We start from the raw sequence: 27,787 nt of genomic DNA on the forward strand, positions 1-27,787 counted from the left end.
TCCTCACTTAAACGTAACGGAGAAATCTTGTTCTTCAGATGTAAATCAGCGTCTGCTGAAAGCTGCACTGGCCCTTGTTTACCAGTAGAGGGCGCAGACGGCTGAGAGACATTGCTGTAATCTGCCGAAAGCCCCAGAGACAGTGCAGCAAGTGAGCGCGCTCGAGGTGTCGAAGCTGCTGGCCTTGATATGAAAACAACAAGAAACCAGTGCAGGTATGGCTCACCAAATTTCGCTAATGAATTAGGAACTGTGGTGAGTTTCTTTCAACTTTATCAAGCCCTTGAATTGTGTAAAATGTTGAAGTGCCTCGATCCGATCCAGTCAGCCCCAGTAACACTGTTGAGAAAGTTTTAGAGACGATACTCGGCCGAATGAAAAGGAAGCAAGGTTACACCATTATAAATGTAAAAAAAGTTTCCTTATTTTGCAATATCTGCACGTTGTTTTCAAATGTCCAGCGTTATGCTACAGTACTTTTCAAAAGCTATGACGGTTATAACTGGGCCTGTTGTGGGCATTCGCACAATCGAGGAAGCAATGAAGGAGGCTGTTTGGCTTTTAGCACGTGTTTTACTGAAGGACGGCGCTGCTGTGAATGATCCGTGACTAGTGTATATTTCACATACCCTCAGGATCGTTAATTGCTGTCAGTTTCTCTTTAACAAAAAAACTTGACTGGCAGAAGCACTTTGTAAAGGAACTTCAGGCAGGGGTGGAGAGGTTGGGTGGGGAAAACAGCTTTTTTAAACTTATTGTTTTATATAGCGCGAACTGTACCCGAATGGATTGGTGCACTTTACTTGAGCATCAGTTACATTACCTTTGCACACATTTTTTTTTGGTAGGCACTGGGAAATTGTGATTAGTCCAGGAGCTGACGCCCAGACTCGAATCTCAGCTTCAAAGTCGGTAGAGAAGCAAGCAAAATGCAAGAAATGAAATTGCTGGTATGGCAACAAAAACACGTTGATGTAGTTTTTATTTCTTGTACTTCACACTTCGCTTACCTCTCTGCTGACTTTGAAGCTCTAACCCCAGCATTATTCATGCTATTATGTTGAAAGTAAACAAACCAAAATATGTAAAATGGGGCACTTGAAAATATCAGTGAACACAATTGGGTCTTAAATTCAAACTTGTTTGTATCAGAGGCCCCCAAATATGATTGGCTCAGGGCCCCAATATCCTTAAAATGTCCCTGACCTAATTTTCTCAAAGAACAGCTCAACAACATTTCGTAGCATTTTCCTTCAAAAACATTGCAGGTGTATTTGTAACATGCAATTTTATCAATATGTGTGTTTGCTGGGCTGGCCATTTCAGCCCATAATCTGAAAATCTGCATCATCTAAGTGTTTTACAAACAAAAGCATGTGTCTGAGTAAAACAAAGCTGCTTTCATGCAACTAACAATTATACAAGAAATGTGCTAGGAAAGACTGGGACTGATGGGAAACAATATATCGTTGCACGTTTGTGTGTGTGACTATGGCTGCAAATGTGATTTTGGAACAAGTTGGCAGCTTGCAGTCAGACGACAACTCCGAGCACCGGCTGGGGGTGGGAACACATACACTCTTTAGCTTTGCACAGCTATTGTCTAATGACGTCTAACCTGCAAGTGTTGTAAGTCCCAGAGACAGTGCAAGTGCCGCATGTGCTCTCAGCAGATCATGACTTTTGCTCACTTCCCACACATACCCTGCAGCGTACTATTAGCCATTTATTGTGGTGTGGAAAGTTTCTCAAGCCACTGCATAAGGCATGGGTGAGGTGAGCCGTTACCTTGTGCGCAGTGCCAGGCATTGCCAAGGGATGTCAAACACCAAAGATAAGGTGAGCGCAACATCAGAGAAGATGGGTCTGAAGTGGAGCAGTGACATTGCACCTGATGGTAGCTGTAAAGATAGGCACCCTGTACTATGTGAGAGTGCCAGTGGCATGAGTGTAAGTGGAGAGGGCATCCCAACGCAGTTGGATTAATGGTCGGGGGGATCAGAGCCATGGCTGGACACATGATGCTTCCTTGACTGTGATAAAGCATGAGTAGAGGTTGGGAACATGAAATGTAAGGAGCAGTGGCAGATTAGAGAGGGCTTTGCTATCCTGGCCCCAAAAACATGGTTAATACCTTGCATTGTGCAATGTTTTCCGGAAAAAATACAACCAGTCGATTGGAGTGGTTAGTGAACGATGAGGTAGGTTATATAATATGCATAATATGGAAAAATTGATAATTGTATTGAGGGAGTGATGTGTTTTGGGAAAAAGCTCACATCAGGTGCTTGAAGCATTCTAATATTCCCCTAACTCGCACAGGCACTAGGCTTTTGGCTGTCTGGAAGGAAGGTGTCTGCATGGTCTCTTGATGGTGAACAGTTGGAAACTTGCAGTTCTTGTGGTACTAGGTAAAGAATGATGAAAACAAGAGACTGCTGTTGAAGGGAAAACCTAAGTTGCTGAGGAAGAGGGCAGATCCCAGGATGTCAGGAAGAAGTTGATGGGAATTAAGTGGGTTACAGAGACTATTGGGGCCATGACACAGATGGTTTAATTCTCAATTGACTTAAGCATTAAGACATGGAGCAACAGCTAGAGGTGTAGCCAGAGATTTTTGATTGGGGAGGGAGTGTACTTAGCAAAGGAGAAAAAGATTGGTGTGTTAGTATGAAGATGATATATGATTCCATGTTGCCATGAGTGGTGGTGCAAAGAGAGATGAATAGATGTCTCGGGATGGATCCAAGGGGGGGCGCCAAGTGGTAGTGGGTGTGACTGTGAGACTGACGAGCATCAAAACATGGAGAGTAAAAGGGCGGCGATATAAAGGCTGAATAAGGGAAATGCCTTTCCCAAGATGCTTTGAAAGTTGACAATCACAGAGAAGGTTCACGGATCCAGTACTGAATGCTAGCATTAGGTCGAGCATGTTAAGGGTGAAGGAAAGGCAGTGGTGTGTCTGTGTGTAGAGGTGAAAATGTTTGAAGAGTGCAACAAAGCAGTAACTGATTAAGAAGACCACCTCATCTGATTCCGGAAGGTAACCTGCAGCTCATAGCCAGTCCTCCATCTTTGTCCATACAAGACTCCAAGCAAGGTCTAACCATTCTCGGGACATCCATAAAGCCTTGGAATTTTCTATGAGTAATAAAGGGGTAGGCCCTTAGAACTCGAGGACCTGGGTCCATAGAACAGTACAAAGAAGAGATGGTCCGAGTTACAATGTAACTGTATGCTGTATGCTGAATCAATTCTGTATCGTATCATACAGACATGCACCACAAATACATTTGCCACAATTTAAGAGGAATCATTAAAGAAAAATAGTATTCAAGATGAAAATTGCATTTATTTATGCAATATTGGTATTTGCGTACGTTGTTCAAACAGTTGTATATCAAATATTCAAAAACAATACTTCAATGTAATTACAAAATCATTACATTCGGAATGCTCTCAGTGAGAAGGGGAAGGTAGTGCAAAAGTTGTGAGGGACCGGGTAAAGGTGGTGTGACATCACGTTAAAATCAAAGCACGCCTTTACAATCGAAATGAACAAAAAGGTTCCAAAGTTACAACACACATAGGTTAAATCAATATATTTCTTTGTATCCTATTGTGTGTTCAGATGGCGTAGTCTACGTTTCGACCCCCATGTACGCTAGAAGGGTTATTATTGCCTCATGTGTGGGTCTTTATCAGGACAGTGATGTGGACAGCATCAATGGACGGTCGTCATCTGTACCGTCTGAGAGTGGGCCTGGGCGAGCTCCTGTGTATTTTGGACACTGTTCCTTATTGAAGAATGGACATCCTTGTCGTATCAGGGTTCACTCCTGGTATACAAAAAACTCAGCGCGCCGTTCTCATCGTGGTGAGGCTGTGGCCGTCAATGCTCCTAGCTGCCTTGATGCATCTGTCATGTTTACTCTTTTCATGGATATGGATCACTTTCTCAAATTTTGGGGAGTCAAGATTATGGCAATATGGTGTGCTTCACTCTCCTATTTGACAGCAAACGTTGAGTTGCAGCTTGATCTGTTCTCTCCAGACTTGTCTACCAGGTTTGTTCCTGCCAATCTCTGCCTTTTCAAGCTGTATTGTGTTGATGCCACTTGGCATCTATTCAGGGTGTCTGATTGCAGGAGGATAGTCAGGAATCCTATGGGTGGTATCGAATGTGACTGCCTGAAATGTCATTTCATGATTTCCAATTTTGAATGTCTTTAGCCCATCCCCAATGCTCTGCACCAAATGAAATTCAGCTTCCAGCATTTGCCTATGCATCTGGATAAATATAAAGAGAAAAGCGATTGCCCTGGGAGTGTGGCAATCTACAGGTGGCATTCAGTGAGGCTTCCTTCTGGAGGCACCGGTGCAGAGCCTTGAACCTTACTACCTTATTGTTCTCAACATAAATGTTTCTAGTAGGGTGAAGTTGCATGTCAGAAGATTTTCATGGATTTTGTCTTCTGCATTGATTTGGCACAAAGTTTAATTTTGCAGTTATTGTGCGCCTGTCAGTTGTGTGGTTCATCTTGTGTGGTTTATTGAAATATTGAGTGGTACATCAGTGCAATAAAATGTCAGCGAGTCGTACATTACAGCATAGTCTACAGAGATTAGCACCTTCCCGCATCAAACTATCCAAAACCCCAACTACCCCCCTCCCACGAGTGTCTATGATGTTGGGGAACTTTCTAGCATCGCAATCCATACTTTAATAGGAACAAACAGTAATCACGTCGTGTAGTGCAGAGAATCAACAATAGTGCGCAATACAAAAGGCAGGTAATCCAGGCCAATGAAGCACAGAAACCTCACACATTTCCTCTTCAGCCCCTCTTCAGCCCCTCTGTACGTCCCCACCTACACATCCGGATAAATCAACACACCAAATCAACATCAATTTTCTCCCTTGCCATCAATATCACGCCAGATTTTAACTAGCCAGTCCCATCTATGTGGCCCATGTGTCCTTCACGACCCAGGCTCGTTACTAGCATCCAAGCCTTCAGTTTCTGCCTCTCCCTCGTGGTCCGCCTCTTGCGCAAGAAAGTAGGAGGTGAGCGGGCCCCAAATATCTTTTGGGTGTGATTCAGTGGGCAATAGTTCTGCATAATAGCTCAGATTTTCTTGCCAAGTAGACACTGTGTGTATCCAACATTTGAATTTAGGCGCACGTCCTCTCCTCCATCGACAAGCTACATGTCGTTTAGCCAAAAGGAGCCTCATAGCAAGGAATTTTCTATGGGCCGTGTTGTTGTCGTGAGACAGGCTTAATTGCTCTACTAGTATGCATGGTGTCAGCTGTACCCCAACGTGCCCGAGAGGCAATCAAACACTTGTGTCCAATATTCCGCCACTAGGGGGCAACTCCACGCCAAATGCAGGAAATCCGCACCCGCCACAGCGAGCGCATCTATCATTATCCCTGAGGTGGAACGTGTGGAGTCTGGCCGGGGTATAGTACAGTCTATTTAAAAATGTAAAATGGATAAGTCGTAGTCTGCTATTCCCAGTGACAGCAACCGCATGACCGCAGCTGTGTTCTCATTGGTCATCTATCAGTGGGGTGTTCAAGTCTTTATCCCATTCTCTCCTGGCTCTAATAGGGCGAGATGGGGTCGCAGCTTGTGTGTGTTTCTACAGAAGGGAGATGGCATGTTTGGGAGGGCTTGCCTGTGAGAAAGCATGTAGAGGCTCCAACGTAGGTGGCTCCTCCCGGAAATGCTGGTGTGACAGCCTTCACACTCTGTCGGAGCCTGATATACAAGAATGTATCCATTGTGGTCGGTGTTCTTGTAGTGAAGAACTGTTCTTTAGTACGAAATTACCCTCCCATGTAAAGGTCTCCCCAAGTAGAATAATTAAGGTCTTCAAGCATCTTTCGGCAGATGCTTTCGCACGTTACTTGCAGCAGGGGATTGCGCATTAAGTTTACGGGCTATTTTGTGCCATGCAAGGACGGTACAATCCACTGTTGATGGATCTCTCTCCCGCTCCTTCACTGTCATGAAAACATAAGCTGCGTGGGCTATCGGGCCATGTAACCTTCCTCAACCGCCAAGTGGGGCATAAAATGTGACGGGTGCAGCCAGTGCTTTTTTGGCGAGTAGCACACTACTCTAGAAACCATAAAGGATTAGTGGATAATTTGTATGGTGAAATATGAACGTAATTTAAGTGGTGGATATTAGTCAGTTATTTTGATTGTGGAGAATAGCAGAGAGAGATAGAGAGGGAAAAAGATTTGCATTGATATAGTCCTCGCTACCCCTGATGGAGTTTTGAAGCATTTTTTCCGGCGAGTATAGGTTGGAATTGTGTGGAGGGAGCCTATAGGCATTTTAGAGAACTTGGAGTGCTGGTACAGTGTTGTTCTTGGGCCACCTGTGAAAGGGGTTGGCGTTGTTAGGGTATCTGATGGCATATTGGCAGGTAAAGACAGTCTCAAGGTAAGTCATGCACCACACTAATTAACCAGCTAATTAACTGCTCTACTCTGCATAATAAATAGCAGTCTAACTTATCAGGCAAGGATAAAGAGAAGCATACTGTCTTGACTGACAAGTGGGTGGATATAAACCAGTGCAAAGTCAGTCACATTTGATGTGGGGTGAGAGAGAGTGACCAATGTCTTTTTAGAAGTGATTTGATTGCCCTTGGTTTAGCACTACATGGTTTCACTAATACCAACCGTGTTCTGCATGAGAGTTTTTGATGGGATCCGCTGCTTCTGAAAATGCTACTTCCAATCCAACTCTGCATAGTAAGAGGGCGAGTATCAAATAAATGGATTTGTGCGATTTAGGGATGTGTGACTAGTAGTACTTAATCATTAAATCATGTTTTTTCTTCACATGCTGGAAACCGTACTCATGAGAACACTTGGATGGTGTCTGTGATGAAGGTGAAGAAGATGAATAATCATGTCACGCTGGAAAGACTGTTGGATGTTGGCAAAGAAGCATCATTCAGGTAAGTCGGTGACTAGAAGGTATACCAAATCTGTTGACCTCCTGGGAAGCATCTTGGTATACGCTCTAGGAATCCGGATCTAGTTTTTACTCTTTCAACAAGAGGAGCACAGGGTCAGGTTATAGGCATACTCTTTTTTCCCTCCTAAGTGGACTAGGAACTTCAACAATAGTCAACTACACGTTTAGCTTAGGGACAGCTTGTTGGTTTAAGACAGCCTGCCTCTTGTTTTGTATCGCCTCGCTCTGCCATGAATGTTTACTACAGAGACAGGTTGTATGCGCACTCTCTCTCTTTTTTCCCTCTAGGTGGACCGGGTCTTCAACAACCGTCAAGTACACATGTTTAGCCTAGGGACAGCTTGTAGGTTTATGGCAGCTTGCCTTGTGCTAATGCCCTCACTGAGGTGCTTTTGGTGGCAGGAGACCCACAGCACCACTTTGTACAGTTGGTTCAAGGCAACCTCCGTCTGCTTTGGTTTCTCCTGGCTGTACCAACAATGTTTAGTAAAGGGTCAGATTATAGGCACACTCTCTCTCTTTTTTCCCTCTAGGTGGACCGGGTCTTCAACAACCGTCAAGTACACATGTTTAGCCTAGGGACAGCTTGTAGGTTTCTGGCAGCTTGCCTTGTGCTAATGCCCTCACTGAGGTGCTTTTGGTGGCAGGAGACCCACAGCACCACTTTGTACAGTTGGTTCAAGGCAACCTCCGTCTGCTTTGGTTTCTCCTGGCTGTACCAACAATGTTTAGTAAAGGGTCAGATTATAGGCACACTCTCTCTCTTTTTTCCCTCTAGGTGGACCGAGTCTTCAACAACCGTCAAGTACACATGTTTAGCCTAGGGACAGCTTGTAGGTTTATGGCAACTTGCCTTGTGCTAATGCCCTCACTGAGGTGCTTTTGGTGGCAGGAGACCCACAGCACCACTTTGTACAGTTGGTTCAAGGCAACCTCCGTCTGCTTTGGTTTCTCCTGGCTGTACCAAGAATGTTTAGTAAAGGGTCAGATTATAGGCACACTCTCTCTCTTTTTTCCCTCTAGGTGGACCGGGTCTTCAACAACCGTCAAGTACACATGTTTAGCCTAGGGACAGCTTGTAGGTTTATGGCAGCTTGCCTTGTGCTAATGCCCTCACTGAGGTGCTTTTGGTGGCAGGAGTCCCACAGCACCACTTTGTACAGTTGGTTCAAGGCAATCTCCGTCTGCTTTGGTTTCTCCTGGCTGTACCAACAATGTTTAGTAAAGGGTCAGATTATAGGCACACTCTCTCTCTTTTTTCCCTCTAGGTGGACCGAGTCTTCAACAACCGTCAAGTACACATGTTTAGCCTAGGGACAGCTTGTAGGTTTATGGCAGCTTGCCTTGTGCTAATGCCCTCACTGAGGTGCTTTTGGTGGCAGGAGGCCCACAGCACCACTTTGTACAGTTGGTTCAAGGCAACCTCCGTCTGCTTTGGTTTCTCCTGGATGTACCAAGAATGTTTAGTAAAGGGTCAGATTATAGGCACGCTCTCTCTCTTTTTTCCCTCTAGGTGGACCGGGTCTTCAACAACCGTCAAGTACACATGTTTAGCCTAGGGACAGCTTGTAGGTTTCTGGCAGCTTGCCTTGTGCTAATGCCCTCACTGAGGTGCTTTTGGTGGCAGGAGTCCCACAGCACCACTTTGTACAGTTGGTTCAAGGCAACCTCTGTCTGCTTTGGTTTCTCCTGGCTGTACCAACAATGTTTAGTAAAGGGTCAGATTATAGGCACACTCTCTCTCTTTTTTCCCTCTAGGTGGACCGAGTCTTCAACAACCGTCAAGTACACATGTTTAGCCTAGGGACAGCTTGTAGGTTTATGGCAGCTTGCCTTGTGCTAATGCCCTCACTGAGGTGCTTTTGGTGGCAGGAGACCCACAGCACCACTTTGTACAGTTGGTTCAAGGCAACCTCCGTAAAAGGTACTCAAAAAATCTTTACATATACTATACTACAGGTTTGAACTATAAAGAATGAACAAAAAAAGAATAAACTTTTTTTATTTTTTACATTTTTATATTTTTTTTTTTTTTTTTTTTTTTTATAACTGTTACTCACTCAACCTACAACTACTTCAAATAAACTGCAAACACTGAAATATTTAAAATAGTAATATAGTAATAATAATGTAAAATATTATGATAGTTATGAAGAAAATTGTAAGGCAACAAAAAGCTAGTTCTGTTCCTCCTGAACACTAGGAGCGGGATGACAGTGACTTAACTGGGGATAACATTGCTCATGAACACCAAGTTTACAGGCAGGACACCAGTGGCGGGACCTTTTTCTCCCCCCAGGCTGACTCCTGTCAGAGCACACAGCACAGTCTCTCTCTTTTCGCCCAGGCAACAGCGCAAAGCCGTGCTCCTCACTACAAAGAGAAAGTAGTGGTGTTGTAGGTATTTGTTCTTGAGAGAAACCATCCTGCCGTAGACAAAGTGCCTCTACAAGACTCACTATAAAACTGTGGCGACTCTGAACATTGCATGGATCAGTATTCAATTTATACAATTCGTAAGCATTCATGATCGACACATCAATCAGATTACGCCAAACCTTGGACCAGTATCTGTGTGTTGATATCTCTGCTGCGAATTCGTATATTTTTCGGTCGCTTACATCAACCCCACCCATTCCTTTATTGTAGTCTAAAATGACTTGAGGTTTGAGGATTGATTTCCCAGACCTTGTCTGTACAGTCACATCATCTGCTAGGCTGGAGGTGGACAGCAGTAGAACAGGCTTGCGTTGGCTTTTCTTTTCTCTAAAGGCGCATGCCAATACCCCTTTCTTTCTCATATACTTAGACATTTCTGCCTGCAATTTGGCCCTTGCAATCTCTGGAGGCAGCCCTTTAGAGTTTGCCCGCACTGTGCCTGTTAATAGAGTTTTGTTCTCAAGTAGCTCCTCCGCTAGACTGACACTTGTGTAATAGTTATCAGTCATTAGATGATACCCTTTACCTAGTAAATCACATGAGCGGAGAAGACTCATCACCTTGTTGAACACAAACCCCTTTTCTGTTCCTATTGTTTTATCCTTCCCAGTATATAAATCTACATGAAGGACATAACTGTTACTGCTGTCGCATACCTCAAATTTCTTAATGCCAAACCTAGCATGCATTTTATTAGGCATGTATTGAATGTAAGCCACCCTATTTTTCATGCCAATCATTGATTCGTCAATACAAATCACCTGATGTGGCACATAGTACCGCTTGAAAGAATGGTTCAATGAATCAAGTACTGGCCTAATCTTATGCCACGGGTCGTAACCTTCAACTCCCCTCACCTTTGCCGTGGCATTGTCATTTATGTGAAGCATTCTTGTGACAATAAGGTATTGCCACAATGGCATGACTTGCCCAAAGAAAGGTGTGGCCTGAGAAGGGTGTGACAAATCCCAGTAATGTTTCACGTTACGTTTCTTTATGAGGCCCATGTTAATAGATAAACCAATCCGTTTTTTCAAGAGGCCAACAGTCAAGCCCCCATTCATCCATCGACGTAGCCGTGAATGGGGATGCTCACTGATCCAGTTTGCCATTTTGTCCAGCAAATCTCTTGCATACTTGTTTGTTTCTCGAACTATGTGTACAAGCAGTTCCATAGTTAAAAACAATTGCAAATATGCAACTGGGGGGGAATTTCTTGGTGGAACTTTCCGGACTCCTGGATTCCTCACAATAAACTCAATACCATAATTGTTATTATCATTGCCTGGTACAATTTCATCCCAGACAGTCTCATACAGATCTTCTTGAGATAAATCTTCTTCTTCTTCTCCTCCACACTCACCAAGGTCCTCATCACCTACACTCTCTTCCCCACTGCTGGACTCCAGACCCTCCCCAGAATCCACCTCAATGTCACTGTCACCCTCTGAATAAATATCTGGAGCTTCATCCAAACATTTGAACAAAGATTCCTCTGTGTCAATCTTAAATCGTTTGGTGTTCATGTTCTTAATTTGAAAAAATGCACAGGTGAAAAAATTAGCACCCTCCCTCACAAGCCTTAGTTGTGTAACTTCTGTGAGGTAAAAATGATTAACCAACACGTCCTACTCCCCAAACCCTCCTTCACACTGCCCAAGTTTTACTTAAAATAATTGAAAAATGAATTCTAACACACCCTATATATTCACAAAAAAAGAATCTGTAGCATTAAAAAAAAAAACAATTATAGATTAGTAATTCTCTCACAAGCTCCTAAAAACCCAACCACTCTCCAGCACACCCAAATCCCTGTCAGAGAAATTTCTGTCAGTGAGGGGGCTAATGTATCTTTTTGGCTGCTCATGGCAGGAGTGCGCTGACAGAGAAGAAGGACAAGCAGACACAGTGCACCTTTCAGTGGAAAGAGTCGGCCATTTTGTAATAACTGTTTGAGGTAATTTTTCAAAAGCATCGCAGCCATATATATTTTTCACAAACTGAAAAAGATAGCCTAAAACAAATTTGATATTACCAACATGACTTATTTTTCTTCTGCTAATTCTGCTTATAGCGAAATAGGTATTATACATATATTTTCTCTGCTAATTTTGAATAGCTGATAATACTTTTAATACTGGTGACTGAATTTGTTTGTAATGTTAACCTCTACTGTAATGATGGTCTTATTTCCATTTCCTGATAGTTAATCGCTTTGAATCTTTCCATTGTATCCAGCTTTACTTTTCTTTCTCTGACTGCACAGTGAGAGGAGTTTTTAAAGTGGCTGCATATCTGTGGCTGGACTGGTGCAACCCATACATAGTAGTGATGGAGGCTAAAGACAGGTCTATTCTTAACATTTCAATTGTAAGTGTAATTATAATTGCAATTATTTAGCGTTTACTATCCCTGACCAGACGTCAAATCGCTTTTATTTTCCTCCGGAACCCAAAAATGATTAGTGGTGAATTAGTATTGTGAAAAGTGAAAGTAATTTGAGTGGTGGACATGTTAGTCAGTTATTACAGCACCCCTTTGTACAGTTGGTTCAAGGTGCCCTGCCTCCCCTTTTTTGTCTCCTTGTTCTACCATGAATGTTTTGAACAGAGACAGGTTGAGGGCACACTCCCTCTATCTTTTTACGCTTCTTGGTGGACCAGAACTTCAACAACCATCAACTACATATGTTTAGCTTAGGGACAGCTTGTAGGACAGCTTTCCTTGCTTGTAGGACAGCTTTCCTTGAGCTAATGCCCTCACTGAGTTGCGTTTACTGCCAGCAAAGCCACAGCACCACTTTTACAGTTGGTTCAAGGCAACCTCGCTCTTGTTTTGTCTCTCCTGGCTCTGTCAAGAATGTTATTTTTTTAACATCTTTATTTCACAACATACATTTGAATCATATATTCATAGCAGTTAACAAGGATTTAATCAATCACCTTACAGTTATCCCCAGTATGAAATATGACCGCACATGCAACCCCGACTGGAGGTACCACAGGGTTTCAACATGTGTCCATGGGATACTGAGTCTGCCTGTCTGACGTATTCATCCAGATACCTTAATGTTAGTCATTTTTTCTCCCTGTGTGCAGAATACCTCTAAGGGAGTTTCCAAGATACCAGGAAACTGTATAAGATGTTTTGCCATTTTGCGGTGCTTCACATGTGTCTTAGATAGGAACTATTACAGTGGCCGTTCAACAAAACAAAGGGCAAACTTATAACAACAAACCATCCTAGCAGTGTTCATTCTGGGCTGTATAGTGGGTTCCCAGCTGTTTGTCGAATAAATCGCTTACAACACTCCAGGACCACAGACAACAGAATCCAGTCCCGTGGAACGTCAGCCTTTCAAGCCAGAAGCTTCTCTAGTAATGCTTCTTGAGGAGTAAATCTACCCGTCAGGCCTGTTTCCTCCTGGCTGGAACCAGCTGGAGACTGTGCCACCCACTGTAGTTTGTCAGATAAATAATAACATGCGAAGGCAGGGGCTCCCAAGTCTCCGTCAATAGGAGAGCATCGAAGAGTCTCCATTCGCAACCTGTGTTGACCAACCTCCCCCAACGGCTCTCAAGAAATGTGCCATGCCATACTGGTCTAACAAGTCTGGTCATCCATATAAGGATTCATAGTATATTTGGAAAGGTCAGCTAGGGCAAAGGGTAAGGAGAGTACCAAAACTGCACCACCACTGGCACCGGGCGGCTTAGTCAAAGTCGGAGGTTGGCCCAATGCTTTCAAATGGAGACTGGGAATGCCTAGAGCTACACTGCTTGCAGAGAAGTAGATTGGTTGCAGGTGCCAAGCTTTGGGGGTACAAAAGGGGGTGGTGATGGATTAAACCCAGATCTTTTGACTGGGTGTGAGTGTTTGATTGATTCAGATGCTCTGTCCATCACCACCCCCTTTTGTACCGCTTTTGGCCGCCATAAGTGTGGCAGGGTATGCTTAGACGTGAGTTCCTTGCTCACTTTGCCACTGGATTCAAGCAAGCCGGGCTGAAGACGGCTGGAATGCCAGAAACCGGTCCTCGGAAGCTTGTTTCCGGTCCAGGGAAGACATGGCTTGGCAGTTCGGGCTGGACTGTTCCCATGAGGCACAGGGTCAGACTGATTTGCATATAGCCATGTCTGAACTGGGGTGGCAGAGTGGGCTAAAGAACAGTGATGGATTAAACCCAGATCTTTTGACTGGGTGTGAGTGTTTGATTGATTTAGATGCTCTGTCCATCACCACCCCCTTTTGTACAAGCGTTGGGGGTTAGCAAAAGCACAGGGGGGGGTCAGAGTAGAACCAAACATACACCACCAGGGGCACAGGGGTGGCCAAGTGCAGGATGCCAATTAAGTTCCAGGCACCCAATGCTTCTCAATAGAGTTTCTTCTTTTGCCAAAAAGTCTGCAGGCGTGGCACCGGAGGTTGCAGGCGAGAGACCAATGATAGCAGAGGTAAGTAGAGGTGTAGAGGGTAATATGGGCAGGAAGGATCTAGCCATAATGCATTAATGACATTGAAAGACTTGGAAAAGTGTAATTAAAGGTCAAAGGTCAACAGACATGATTCCAGACACCAATTAAACCAATGAAAGCACAAGAATTTATCAAGACAATTACAATAATGCAACACTAGTAACACATTATCCAAGGGTAGTGTGCAATAACGACCTTGATACACCTAAACACGTATAATTAGAGGTCAAAGGTCATAAAGTATAACCTCCTCCAACACTATAACTAAGGAGGATGCAGGTACTCATCATTACAATTCCAATAATGCCTCAATTGTAACAAATGATCTAACAGTAATGGATTAAAGGCCATGAAACACTTAGAACAGTGTAAATAGAGGTCAAAGGTCAAACCACATGACCCCCCTCCCACCAATTTAATGAACAAAAATGTAAGTAATTATCATTACAATTCAAACACTGCAACACTTCGAGTCCAATAATGCCACACTTGTTGAAATTGATCCAAGGGTAACAGAATAAACAGAAAAAAGGTTAAAAAAAAGTGTATTTAGGGGTCAAAGGTCACTTTTTTTTCACCTCTTATAAAATTTGACTAGTTGACCTGTGAGATCAGACAACGACCTTTACAAAGATTTCTCACTTTGAAAAAACAATTTCACTGTTACAAAGATATATCCTTTGCACACTTCCACTAGCTAACATTTAGGGTCAAAGGTCAAGGACTGTGACCTTCAGGAGTTATATGCATGAAATCATATGCCAACCATTCACAAAATATGCATCACTACTGTGCCTAAAAGTCAAAAAATATATTTTGAGATGTTGAACATATGTCCAATATCAAGATTGAGATCATTATATGAAAAACCCCAATAGACGAAACAGCATGTCGGCCATTTTGTAGCATGAAAAGTGCTGTCAAAAGCATCAAAAATATGTATTTTCATAAATTTACTAACGGTAGTCTCTGAACCATCCATTTTACTTCTGTGAACCAATTCTGCTAGGCTTATAAGTTTAGATTCTGCACAACAATAGAAAAAACATGACAAATGTTTGTGTTTATATCTATGTCATAGTTTGACAAAGAGCCATAAAAAACACAAAAAACAAAATCAAAATCAAAATCTGCCCTATTACCATTGAGCAAACAAACTAATAAATATTTCTGAGTATCTGCTTTTGGAAAACACTATTTTTTTTATTACCCTACCAACGCGGTCATTTACACTTATCATTTTCTCAGTCACCTGGCGGCCATCTTGAATTGTGTCATGTGACTTCAGGGTGTTTTATAAATGTAAGTTTTATATGCAAATTAATAGTTCAAGAAGTACTGAAACCAAAAATGTATAGTTTCCCAACATTATAATCATAATTACACAAACTACAGCATGTTAAAGCAAAGCACTCCAAAAAGTCATTAAATGGCTTAGCACTGAAGGATTTTCAATGGGCACTAATAGGGTTAATACCAAAACATTTCTCAAATCGGGAATAAAAATCGCTAGTGTCGTCATCGGGTTTCTGTTTACAGGCTGAGATTGCATCCCAGTCCTCCTTTTTAGTTGCTAATAAACGTGGCAATACTTGCACTAACAATCCTGGTAATGCTTTAGATTTGTCCCCAAGCCCTGTTCCTGGGGTACGAGTTTTTTCTTCGTCTTCTAATGCAGCCCAATCTATCTTTTGGTCTCCTACCTCCCAATCCTTTTCTTTCAGTTTCTCGTAAATACCGGAAGGCATTAACACTTTCAATATTTTCATAATGTCGGGGTAGGTGTAATCCCCCATGAGTAACATGTCTTTGATTTCGCGGTGGAAACCTGCTGGATCTTTATCGTGACTGGGCACTAATTTCTTCATTTCTAACAGTTCCATTTTCGTTATGGGCGTGTACACAAACACGCGTCTACACGCGTCTAAAGGAATTATCAGCATTCTGGACCGGATGCACTTCTCGCAAGGGGTTCTGTCTGTCTATGTAATACGTTTTTCTGTCTACGGGTGGAGCTGGAACAAACCGTGTATTCAGGAAAGTATTATACCTGTGACGATGTTCTAGAATTACTTTAATCAAGTCAGTACCTAGACCTCTCCATTGTGGCGAGAGTAGTTCTATTAATATATCAGGTAAGGGACCTGGATCAGAATGTTGGCCTTTGAATAATGTAATGAAATGCTGAACCATATATATGCCAGCTAATTTCTGCTCATCAGGGGAAAGGTTTAAAAAAGTCTGCACTAAACCATCATCACTATATTTATCAGGATCGTCAGTCCATTGTACGGCTGACCTGGCCAGTTCTTGTTCATCCATGGAATTGAGTACATGGTACCCCATTCGTTCTTGAAGTATTCTATCAGTAGCCTGGAATAGATGTTCGGGGGTCTTTGGATTTGACATGGCAGCTTGAAAAATTCTTTTACTTTCCGGACGTACCGAGGGCCTTCCCTTACCTACATATGCTATCATTTCTCTAACTGGTAATTGTGATTGTCCTGTTGCCGTTTCTGGTGTTTCCTCCTCCCCTGAGGATTCAACCTTGTCTGAATCTATTTCTGGTTCTGGCTGTCTTCTTTCATGTATTTTTATTACTGCATTTCTGATCCTTCGGTACATGTTTTCTATACAACTCTGTTTATCATGGTTCCCGTCTGATATATTCTGACCCCATCTATTAAGTGCTTTCATTTCTTCCGGGTTTACACCCGGCCTATCTTGTTCTCTTATTAGGCAGTTTATGAAAAACCGTAATATCTTGGCTTGAGTGTCAACTTTCTGGTAAGCCATGGCCTCGCCAATACTTTCAGGGCCTTCCCCTGTTTGAACGAAATGATATATTCTGTCTAGATGTTCAACCATTCCTGGTAGTAACAGTAAAAAGTTTGTAACCCGTCTTAGTCGTACTGATGACAACATCATTCTGTCGTCATTTTTACCGGGTACTGGATCATATCTACAGTCTGAGAGACGTTCTTTAAATATGTCATAATCGACTGATTGAGGTGTACGTTGTTGCGCTAAATCCCTATAAGTCAATCGGTGTGCTGGTGGCAGTGTTTGAAAACCTATCGCACCTCCCGAGGTGCCAGGACCAAAAGGATTGAATGGGTTAGTGATCGGAAGAATAGGTGCAGGATGGGTCGGGGGAACAGGTGCAGGGGGTGGAACGGGAGAAGGAGTTCGTTGCGGAGGTGGGAGTAGATGATTTCGGGGTGGAGTACCATCAGCGGGTAGTGGTTGAGCATGTGGATTTGTATATGCGGGAGCTATGTCGTCTAGATAAGAAGAAAGGAATATGTCCTTTGTGGTCTTGTGATGTACTTTAGTCGGGAGCAAGGGAGGGGGCAGATCCTTCGGTATCTCCAGAGTGGCCTTAGGTAAACCCTCGGCCAACAAAGGATACATACCATTCATAAGAGTATTTCGTTGTCGGTCTACTTGTTCTGCTTTTACTCGTATCCCCTCCTCAACTAATACGTTTTCTTGGGCCTTGTCTGAATCCTCTTTATGTTTCTCTGCTTTTCTGAGTGCTTTCTCTGTGCGTCTGTGCGATTCTTTACGCCATAGTTCAATGGCGTCTTTCTGTGACTGTCTGGCTTTCTTTTTCCATAATGCTTCCTCAACTCTGATGATGCATTCAGCATCCCATGTCCCTGCGGCGGGCCATCTTTGATTCTCTGCTAAATCTTTAGTATAGTCTACCCACAAATCGAGATATAATACAGCGTCTAGGCCGTGCTTGTGGTACATAAAGTGCCCTGGAGTGTCCCTAGGTGGAACAGGCACTGCTTCTTCTAGAATCCCTTTTCTAGTTCCTATCTGTCTTAGTTTGGAGAACAGCGGCATGTTTAAGTCGTGCTACTCTGGGCTTGATACTTACTCGAATTCGGACACAACTAATACAGTAAACACAATAATGCAGATCGAACAATCACTCATACCACGACATTAAAACATACTAAAACATTTCAGAGCGAACAATAACGATTAGAATAAAACTAGTTAATTTCATACTGGATATACTGCTAAACAGTACAGATACACCGCTAAACAGTGCAGACCGGGTCTGCGTACCCAAACCCGTCTTGACCGGCACAAATTAATGCGCTCGTCTAGATGCGTCCCCAGCAATGGTACTCACCGGGAAGCACGGAACAGAAGGCCTCGGAAACTCGACACTGGACTGGACTCGACTGGACTCGACTCGTGACGTAAGCACTTCGGAACTTCGGAACTGGTGGGCCTCCGGATACCTCGGACTTTGCTCTCTCAGCTAGGCTCTGGTCGGGATCCTCCGCACTCCTCACCACCTCGTCTGGGTGTCGATCGCAGCCTCAGTCACCTCCGTTGGCCTGAGGGAGATACAGGAAATCCTGCGGGTACGCGTAGTTGTCCGTCAGCGCTGTGGCAGGGGACCGGGCCTGCAACGCACCGCCGGCGCGTGGGGTGGGGTAGGGGTCCCTAGTCGGGCGCCAAATTATGTGGTAAATTTTAATTACCTATACTTAATTTATGCGGTAAAGTTCAATAAGAATAACTCAGTCAAAAATAAGAGGACAGAGTCCGTGGTATCTGAGGGTTAAAAGGGGTTTTATTCCTTGAAAAGGAATTGGTTCGAACCAATGGTAGCATGACCCATCGCCACGAGGGTTCAGGGTAGGAATTGCAATGGACATGTACAATGATTTATTAACAGGTAATCTTATATATAGTCATTTCATACAGTACAATTGAATGCAGAAGGCGTAACAGCTGAGAGAAACGAGATAAGAACAGTAATACGTAACAGAAGGCGTGCACTAGGGTGTACACGGAGGTGTGTGCTAGAAACGTCACATAAAGGTGTCATAAAAGGGTGGATCCCTAGAAGGAACCTGCAGAGTCAGCAAAAACAGGTGGCAGAGATGCGCGCGCAGCAGCATGACGTATGATTGACGTGTAACTGGAGGGTGAAGGGGACTTGACATTTAGCCCTACATGTGGAGACAGAAGTCTGGAGTGTCAGAACAACCTAATCCCAAATCATATCTAATATCTTGTGTTTGAGGAACTGTATTATCTAGAAGGAAAGGTCTCTCGGGCAGAGGCTATTCTATACTGACTGCTAATGCGTGCATATGCGACTACGTGTCTACAGGAGATGTGAGGGGCCATGGGCCTACCATGGTAACGGAAGCTATGAATTACTTGCATGGAGACAGTGAGGCCGGGCCCTTTGCTCTGCAGCTGGGAAGGATGTTTACCTAAACTACTAGACAGGAATGTATTTTCGAGGAGCAGAGCAGATAACTTGAAGGCTGAATATGGTCTTGGCAAGCAAGGCTGGCCGAGCCTGGCACAGCTCGCCGCGCAGGGAGTAAGTCAAGGGTCAGGAAGCAGCAGGCTGCGGCTTTCAGAGGCAGAAAGCAGAAGGAGGCTCGATGGCAGAAATCAGGGCCTAACTCGCCAGAGCTAGAAATCATGAAAGTGCACCACATTAAGACGTTGGCAAGGCACACTTAGGAACGGAATATCTGACCCATTCATGGTGGATCTGAAAGAGGACATGTTAATGTTGGACGCAAATGTATTTGCGTCTTCATAGCTGGCTGTGGAGGGAACTTACATGTACTAGAAGCATGTACATGGAGCCGTTGGGGTCTACGATAGGGGACACAATTGACCATAAAAATTCATATTACCTCAGCAACCTTCAGGGCCATTCCGCAATCTTCACCTGCAAGCCAATACACCAGATGCCGAAGGTAATTCTCCACGCACCGTCTAACCAGGAAAGAGACCTCTCCGAGGTGTTGAGGCCGGAAGCACTTACGAGAAAGCAGTATTCGATCCGTAAACAGAACCTAGCGAGGTGGAGTCCTCTCCTAATCGGTCAAATAGATACAATCAGACTGCTGCCTGCTAGTGCAGCTAACGACCTCCTAAGCGGCAGCCATCTTGCCCCGTCGATAACAGATATCTATTCTCAATAAACCCTTTCTATTGAAATGCCCTTCTACATATTTCTGTGTAAACTCTGTAGAAACAAAGCATGCTCGATTGACTGTGTGAGACGGTTATCTATTGTTTCCACGATTCTGAGATTGTTCCAATTCTTAGGGAAACAAAGTTGTCATGTTCATGCAGTTGCCAGAAACGAATACCTTCTTGTTCATTCGAGAAGTTTCTAGTGACCTCTGAGTTAGCAGGCACACACAAGTAATTAAGTTTAATGTACTGGATAGAGACATACTGACCTCAGTCCTATGTCAAAACTATAGTGTATATCATTCCAATGCGCAGAGCCTATCGGGGGTATAGGAACTTCACTAAACTATGGACCATATGTATCATTTCAATTTGCGATTGCAAACACCAATATTCGCAGAATATCGGCGTTTGTGATCGCAATTGGGGTCAGTGGTATGTATGAAAGAAAAACTGCCTCTCAAAATAAGGAATCGCAAAATTTACGATTCCCTTATTTTGGGATTGCATTTAAGGAGTCGCAAATTGCTATTCCTTAAATGCAATTTAAAAACACAGAAAAAGTGCAATTTGGCCTTAAGGAATCGCAAATTACCACCAACTTCAAGTTGGTGGTAATTTGCGATTTCTCAGAAAAATGCACTTTTTTGCATTTTTCAAAGCGCCATGTGGCACACATACATGCCCTTAGGGCAAGTATGTGTGCCACATGTGAACACACATGAACATTTCAGGGGTGCAACAGGGTGTCCTTTTGAGACCCTTGAAATTGCATTCTCAATTTGCGATTCTCTAATTGAGAATAGCAAATTGAGAATGTCTTCCCATTCAGCCTCTAGGCCCATAGGAATGAATGGGGCGGTATTCCTTAACCCCTTCAGCGCTCATGACGGAGCGGTTCCATCATGAGCACCGGTTGGGCTGTGAGCATGACGGAATCGCTCCATCACGGCCCCGCCCGCTCAATAGAACCTTCAGCACAGCGCGAAAATTCATGCTGAAGGGGTTAATTGCGATTTGCAATCTGATATTAAGGAATATATAGGATTTGCAAAATTATTTGCAAATCATACATAAATAGAGTTTTACGATTCTCAAATAGCGATTAGCAAAAAATGGCAATTTGAGAATTGCAAAATCAGAGTTTGATACATATGGCCCAATATTAGCTATCACAGGTCGGACACATGAGCCCAGAGACAACAACGTAATTCATGGGTTTTAGGCACTGTCATGAAAGAGATATGTATTGCTATTTGCTGAGCAATTGCATGGCATACCGTCATAGCTGCTACTGTAGAGTAGCGAGGGTGATATAGGGCAAGCTCGGAACTGCCCCTTCCCTAGGTTAAGCATTAACAAACCACAATGGGAGTTCAGTGGTTCCTTCACACCTTAGAGCCAGGTGCCACTGCGCCTACTGCACTAAAAAAGCTACTCGCTGGGCTCCGCTTCCCCATACCCTCAAATTTCTCTCAAATGAAAGCCTGATGGACAGAGAGGCACGAGCTACAGCGCCCTTTGACCAGCGTACAGCCAACCAACCGCACATTGGGGCAAATTTACAAGACCCTTGCGCCTCTTTTACGCCGCCGTTGCATCACTTTTGTGACGCAGCAGCGGTGCAAAAAAGGTGCCATACAGCGGGGTATTTACAACGTGACACATCTCCCAGATGCGTCATGTTGTAAAGCCCTGCACCAGAAGTAGGCGTTCAGGTGCAGGGGGGGGGGGGGTGTTCCGGCACAGTAGGGCCTCCTAAAAGTGGTTGAGTGAAATCTACAAGATTTCACTCAGTTACTTTAAGCCCATGCTGCGTCAAAACCCAGGCGTAAGGATTGATGCAGCATTTAAAAGATAGGGCACCCCGGAGCCTTGCTGGAGCTGCGTCACGCTTGCGGCGCAACTCCAGCAATGCGCCACCTTTACGGCACAGATGCGTGACGCATCTGTCCGTTTTTTGCCCCATGGTGCACCGCATTGTAAATGCGGCGCATCCAGGGTGGTGGGGTCCTGACACACAATAACTGGCGCATCCCTGCTGATATGCAGGAATGCGCCAGTTATTGTAAATCTGGCCCGTTGTGTCTCTACCACATGGCGGGATTAGTCCACTCCGAGTGTCACAAGAAGCTCACTATTCACTTTAACAATATTGTGATCTCTTGCCTTTGATGCCTATCTTTTCTTAAAATAAGGGCACTTTACTCGCAGTCATCCGCTGTGCCATATAGTGTTTCAGTCATGTGCAACCTGAAGTGCACAGCTGAACGTTCGGCCAGAAGCTTTGGTCAGAAGCTGGAAGAAGCTATCTATGTAAAGGTTTTGGTCTATGTGTCCGCACCACTTTCTTCGGGCGTTTTAAAGACCCGTCATTTTAACACGAGTGACAAAAAATTAATGTATTTTCACTTATTCATTTATTACAGGTTTCAGTACTGCGCGGACCAGGCCACCTGGACGTGTGTTACTGTCACTAACTGAGCGAGCCTGTTGCCAGAGGGCCCGGGTGGCTTCATGGACGCCGCCTGCACAGTATAAGCCCCCAGACACTCCCTCCCCTCTTGAAGAAGCTGAATTGATGCATTTGTGTCCTGCAGCAGCTGACGGGGAGCTGCAGCCAGCCAGACAGCCGCTCCATTAGAGATTTGAGGAAAAAGGTGATCTCATTCTATCTGATTAGTGCATCCAGCACCAGGCCTTGGATGCAATTAGTCTGCGCCAGCCTTGTTCGGGGCTTGGACGCCGTTCAGCAGAGTAGAAAGGAGCACTTGAGCTCCGTTGAAATGGAGCGTGGCATCTGCTGCGGGTCTGAGGAGAAAGGTTTGGGGGTCAGCACTTGATTTTGATAAAGCGTGCCAGATTAATTGTCTCCCCTAATCCTGTTTGTCATGGTCGATGTGCGTGGAAGCCATTGTGGCACGGCCTGACATATGGGTTGGGCTGCTGCTGGCCGATTCGTGTTGGCATAGTGCCCACTCCGTTTCTTTCCAGGGGAAGGGGCCTCCTGCTTCTGTTCAGCTGGCCGAAGCCTGTGTAAACAGCTCCCTTAATCTTCAGCCCTCTGAGGCCTGTTCAAAGAACGCGCATTGTGAAATTGTTGGAGACTGGCGAAAAGGGGGATAAAGAGAGAGAGCAAGAGGGAGAAAGTGATTGAGAGAGCGAGGCATAACGCCCGTGAGAGTGAGGTGACTGGCAAATTAAGGATGATGTAGATAGATAGATAGATAGATAGATAGATAGATAGATAGATAGATAGATAGATAGATAGATAGATAGATAGATAGATAGATAGATAGATATGAAAAACAGGGAGAGGGAAAAGAGAAAGAAAGAGGGTGATAGACAAATGAAAGGCAAAGAGAGGAAGTTGTGGGATAAAAGAGTGGGAGTGATAGAGAAAGAAAAAGAGCGAGGTAGAGGGAAGAGGGAAAAGAAAAATATAAATTAAAGAGACAAAAAGAGAGAAGTAACAAGGAGATGGAAATGAATACAGTAAAAGTGTTTGAGTGTGAGAAGTAGACAAAGAATAGCAAAATTGCAGAAAATGTTATGCTTCCAAGTGAAACTTGGGGCATATTTACAGCAAAATGGCACAGCATGGCACTGCAAGGAAATCTTCTGCGCTTAGCTATGCCATTTCAGAAATGTAAGAAGGCACTGTATTAACAAGAATGCAGCCCACCCACGTGTTTTACCTTGCACTGGCACTGAAAAAAGCTGCCAATCGCCAACACGGACACCCTTGTGCCATGGTGCAAGGGTGTCTGGGTTGCAGGCTTGATTCTTTATATGCAGGAAGGTGTCCCTTCCTGCACATAAATAATCATTTAAGTTAATTTGCTGCTTCTATGTGTGTTGCAGAATGCAGCATACATAGAGCATAAACAAGGAGAAATAAAAGTATTTCTCCTCGTTGTGCCAATCTAAAGCCTGATTTTCAGTGGGGTTAATTCTTAGTGCTGCCTCAGATTTCCCTCCTTGTAAATCTGGAGCAGTGTAAAAAAGGAAATGAGTGTTGCAGTGGAATGTCAACAGCAACATACATTGCATGCCCCTTTCATGCAGATACCTGTGTGAAAGGGTACAATATTTAACAAGCACTGGCATAGCCAATAGGCTCGCCTTTGGGACCTTATAAGTGTTTAGCCATACAACTGTTGATGTTGTTGCACCAAGGATATTGTGCTCGATAACTAAACACTTATAAGGTCCCAAAGGCGTAGACCTATTGGCTATGCCAATGCTTGTTTATAAAGTCTTATATAGCGCAACCCATATCAATGGCAACAACAGTGTTTTGCAATGAAGAGACCATACATATAAACAATCATTTTAAAACAAAATATCTTAGTTTCAACTTGTATTAAAAATAAGATGGTAGATATGATATGTTGCAGATTGCATGTACAATTATGTTGTGTAACGCAGCACATTTCAAGTCTTAAAAGAGCGCCATTGTGTTGCCGTCTATAGATTTTTGGCATTTGTTCAGGGAACTCTGCCTCCCTACCACTAAGATATGCGCATTTGTAGTTGACCTTTTTATGTTCTATATATTTCATCAGTTTTAGAGTAATGTCGTAAATGTTCTATATACCAATTGTCTACAGCTAAATGCCGGGGAAACGGAGGTTCTGTTGTTGGGTAAGCACGCTAATCTCTGGAACGATCAGTGATGGCCGGCAGCCCTGGGAACAATTCCCTCCTCAAAAAATGTAGTGAAGAACCTGGGGGTTATGATGGACTCTTCCCTTTCCTTTCTGGCCCATACCAAGCAGTTAGCCGCAACGTGTTTTGGCATCTTGCGAAGCGTAAGACCCATTCTAAAATACTTTGCCCCCTCGGTTCGTCAACTTATCGTGCAAGCTACCATCATCTCACGTCTTGGCTATTCAAACTCTCTTCTCCTGGGGGTAAATAAAGCAGAAATTACTAGAATGCAACGCATTCAAAATGCTGCGGCTAGAGTCTTGGTGGGTCTGCCACGTTTTTGCTCAGCTTCCAGCACTATCCGTAAATTGCACTGGCTCCCCATTGACAGACGTATTCACTATAAAACACTTCGCATTTCTTTTAAAATTCTGAAATGTGCTAGCCCGGCCCCGCTGAGTAGCTTGATTTCGCACTATGTTCCTTCGCGCCCCCTTCGCTCAGCAGAGCTATACTTAGCAACGGTGCCTAGAATAAGGCTTTGCAGGACAGGTGGTCGGGCCTTCCGATACCTTGCACCTAAGCTATGGAATTCTCTTCGGGGTCACATCCGCGCTATCGATTGTTTGACGTCCTTCAGAAAGGCTATCAAGACCTTTTTGTTCCCATCACCCTAGTCTGTTCTATTAATTCTTTTAGGCTGGCCCACTTTGTTATCGTATCCTCATGTGGTAGCACCGGGACGCCCCTTAGCTGGGGCAGCTGTGCGCTTTACAAAACGGATAACATAACATAACATAATTCAGTCTTTCAGTGTGTCACAACTGTTTCGTAGTGTTTATTGGAACCAGCTCAGGGTAACTACAGAATAGGAGGGTCTGTATCTTTTAGAGCACATTTTCCATGAATGTGTTGGGATTTTGGGAAGACTGTTTCGGTCAGTCCAAATTATTTTATTACTCGTTCGTCAGACTGGAATCCCGCCACGCTGATGCTTCTGAAGCATTTTCAGTTAGTCTTGGTAGTTACATTGTACATGTTTTAAACTACTGCTTATATTGCAGTTGCCAAGGCCTTTTCCAGGCATGTCTCTTAATCATATACAAGTAATAGGCGAAACCTAAATGCATTTACCAATGCTTGTTGCATTCCATTCACTTAAAGCCCTGTCTGGGAGCACAATGAAAATGAACGACGAACACCTACAAAAGAAGGATAGAACTGAAGGAAACATCATATCCTAGCTGAAAGGAAGAAGAAATACCCATTCAGTGCATGCAGGATTTGGCGAAAGGACTACTCATAACTCATGTTAATGAAAACAGAGTTGAATAAACGAAACTGTGTCAGATGAAATCGAAACATGAGAGACACACAGTCTATAATACTTGATGGTCTGAGAGTGAGTGGGTGTGCTAGACTCTTAATTAGAAGGAAAGCGGAACAGAGCAACTCTATGCTGAGGAGGAAGTGTGCAATACAGAAGAGGTCATGAGAGATGCAGCTGCGGTGAGCTCTGGGATTGAACGAGCAGTTGTAGGGGAGTCTCAAAAAAGCGAGCCACTGACAATGAGGCTTAAAGAGCGCATGAGATATGAAAGAAGAGTGTGACAAAGACCCTGAACTGTGAACGGAGAGAAAAAGTAAATCCTTAATCCTGAGTGGGACTGAGCCACCAAAGCAGAAAGAGCAAGAGCGTAAGCACCGAAGAAAAGCGAGAGAGACGCCAAATGTGAAAGCACAAGAAGTGCGAGCAAAAACGTGTGGACGAGGAGAGATGTGCGCACCAGCGTGCTGGGGAGAGCAGTCTGCTCTTTTTCAAAGCACATACTTGTGCTTGTGGTGCACCGCTGCGCACTCCCGCAAGGCGTATGCCGCCTCAAGCACGAGTAGGTGCTTTGAAAAAGAGCTGCCCGACGGCTAAAGGTCTCCTATGTATAGCATGCGCGCTGCGTAGGCGAGACCTAAAAAGCAGCGTCAAGTCAAGCAGAGTCTTAATGCTGCCTTATACGTATGGTACAGGGCATTGCGACACTGGAGCGTCCTAAACAAGTGACACTCTGGTGGTGCAATCCCCTTGTAAATATGCCCTTTGGACTCACTCCTCTCCCAGGTTGAATCTTTCTTTTGATGAAGTAATTATACATTGTGAAACAAATGCAATGCAACGATCATAGGTAGGGTCACTGATGATTAAGATTAAGACTAAAAGGGGCATGGTGGGACATATTTTAGTATAAAAAGTTGTTATTACCTTAGCACAGGCTACTCCGACGAGTAGCTCATGAGCTACTAGTAGCTTTCCACGTACCTGTAAGTAGCTCTCCTGTGTGAAGTCCAGCCTGCTAAATTAGAAGCTTTGTCTTGGCTTCATTAATACATGCAACAAAACTGATAATATCATAACCTTTGTGCCAGGAGTATTATAACTACAGCTGTTATCTATTACCCAGGTAGAGGAATTTGAAATTGATAATGCCTTTTTTTACTGCTGGCAACTCTGATTGGTGCCCTGAGGGGGATCACTGCTGAAAATCTTGCATGAGGTGACCACTAACGTGATCTTGTTGAATGTGGTCGCTATTACACCTCTAATAATATCAGTATCTCATGATGATTTTCATTTAACATCAGTAGCATTTCTTACAGGAAAGGTTAGAGACCCCTGCCTTAGCATGTATTATTCTTTGCACACTTTAATTTACCACTTGAAAAAAAAACTCTGCGTTCTCCTATTTGAGACGTTCTGCCAAACTGCATGTTAGTTCTGCTTTAACATATGAGATATTCCAACTTTTCATATCTTTCTCTTTTGATTTTAAAACGCTCTCTTCACTAAGCCAAATATTTTTGCCATTCAGTCCCTTCATAACCCACAGCGATCTTTTCAGTATCGCACAAACCTTGCTCAGTCGAACTTTACAGAAAAAGGCATTAGTCCTTTTTTGCAGATTTAACATGATCTTGGCTCATTAGCCACCAGGCAATCCAAATGACACACCTTATCACAAAACCTAATTTACATATTTAGTCCATGACATGGACTAAATATGGGATAGACCTTAGAGCAGGACAGAGGCTTACTCCTGACACCAATCTCTGTTCACGGGCCATGTAGCCCCACTTGGACGGCAGGTGCTGCACCTACTGCATCGTCCCCCACTTCCTTCCCTGTCAGCCCTGTCATTTGTCAACTAAGACCCACAGGCCCCCTTCTACTTGTCTCCCACACTGCCTAGG

Source organism: Lissotriton vulgaris, chromosome 4_1 (genome assembly GCF_964263255.1).
Source record: "Lissotriton vulgaris chromosome 4_1, aLisVul1.2, whole genome shotgun sequence".
Taxonomy (NCBI): domain Eukaryota; kingdom Metazoa; phylum Chordata; class Amphibia; order Caudata; family Salamandridae; genus Lissotriton; species Lissotriton vulgaris.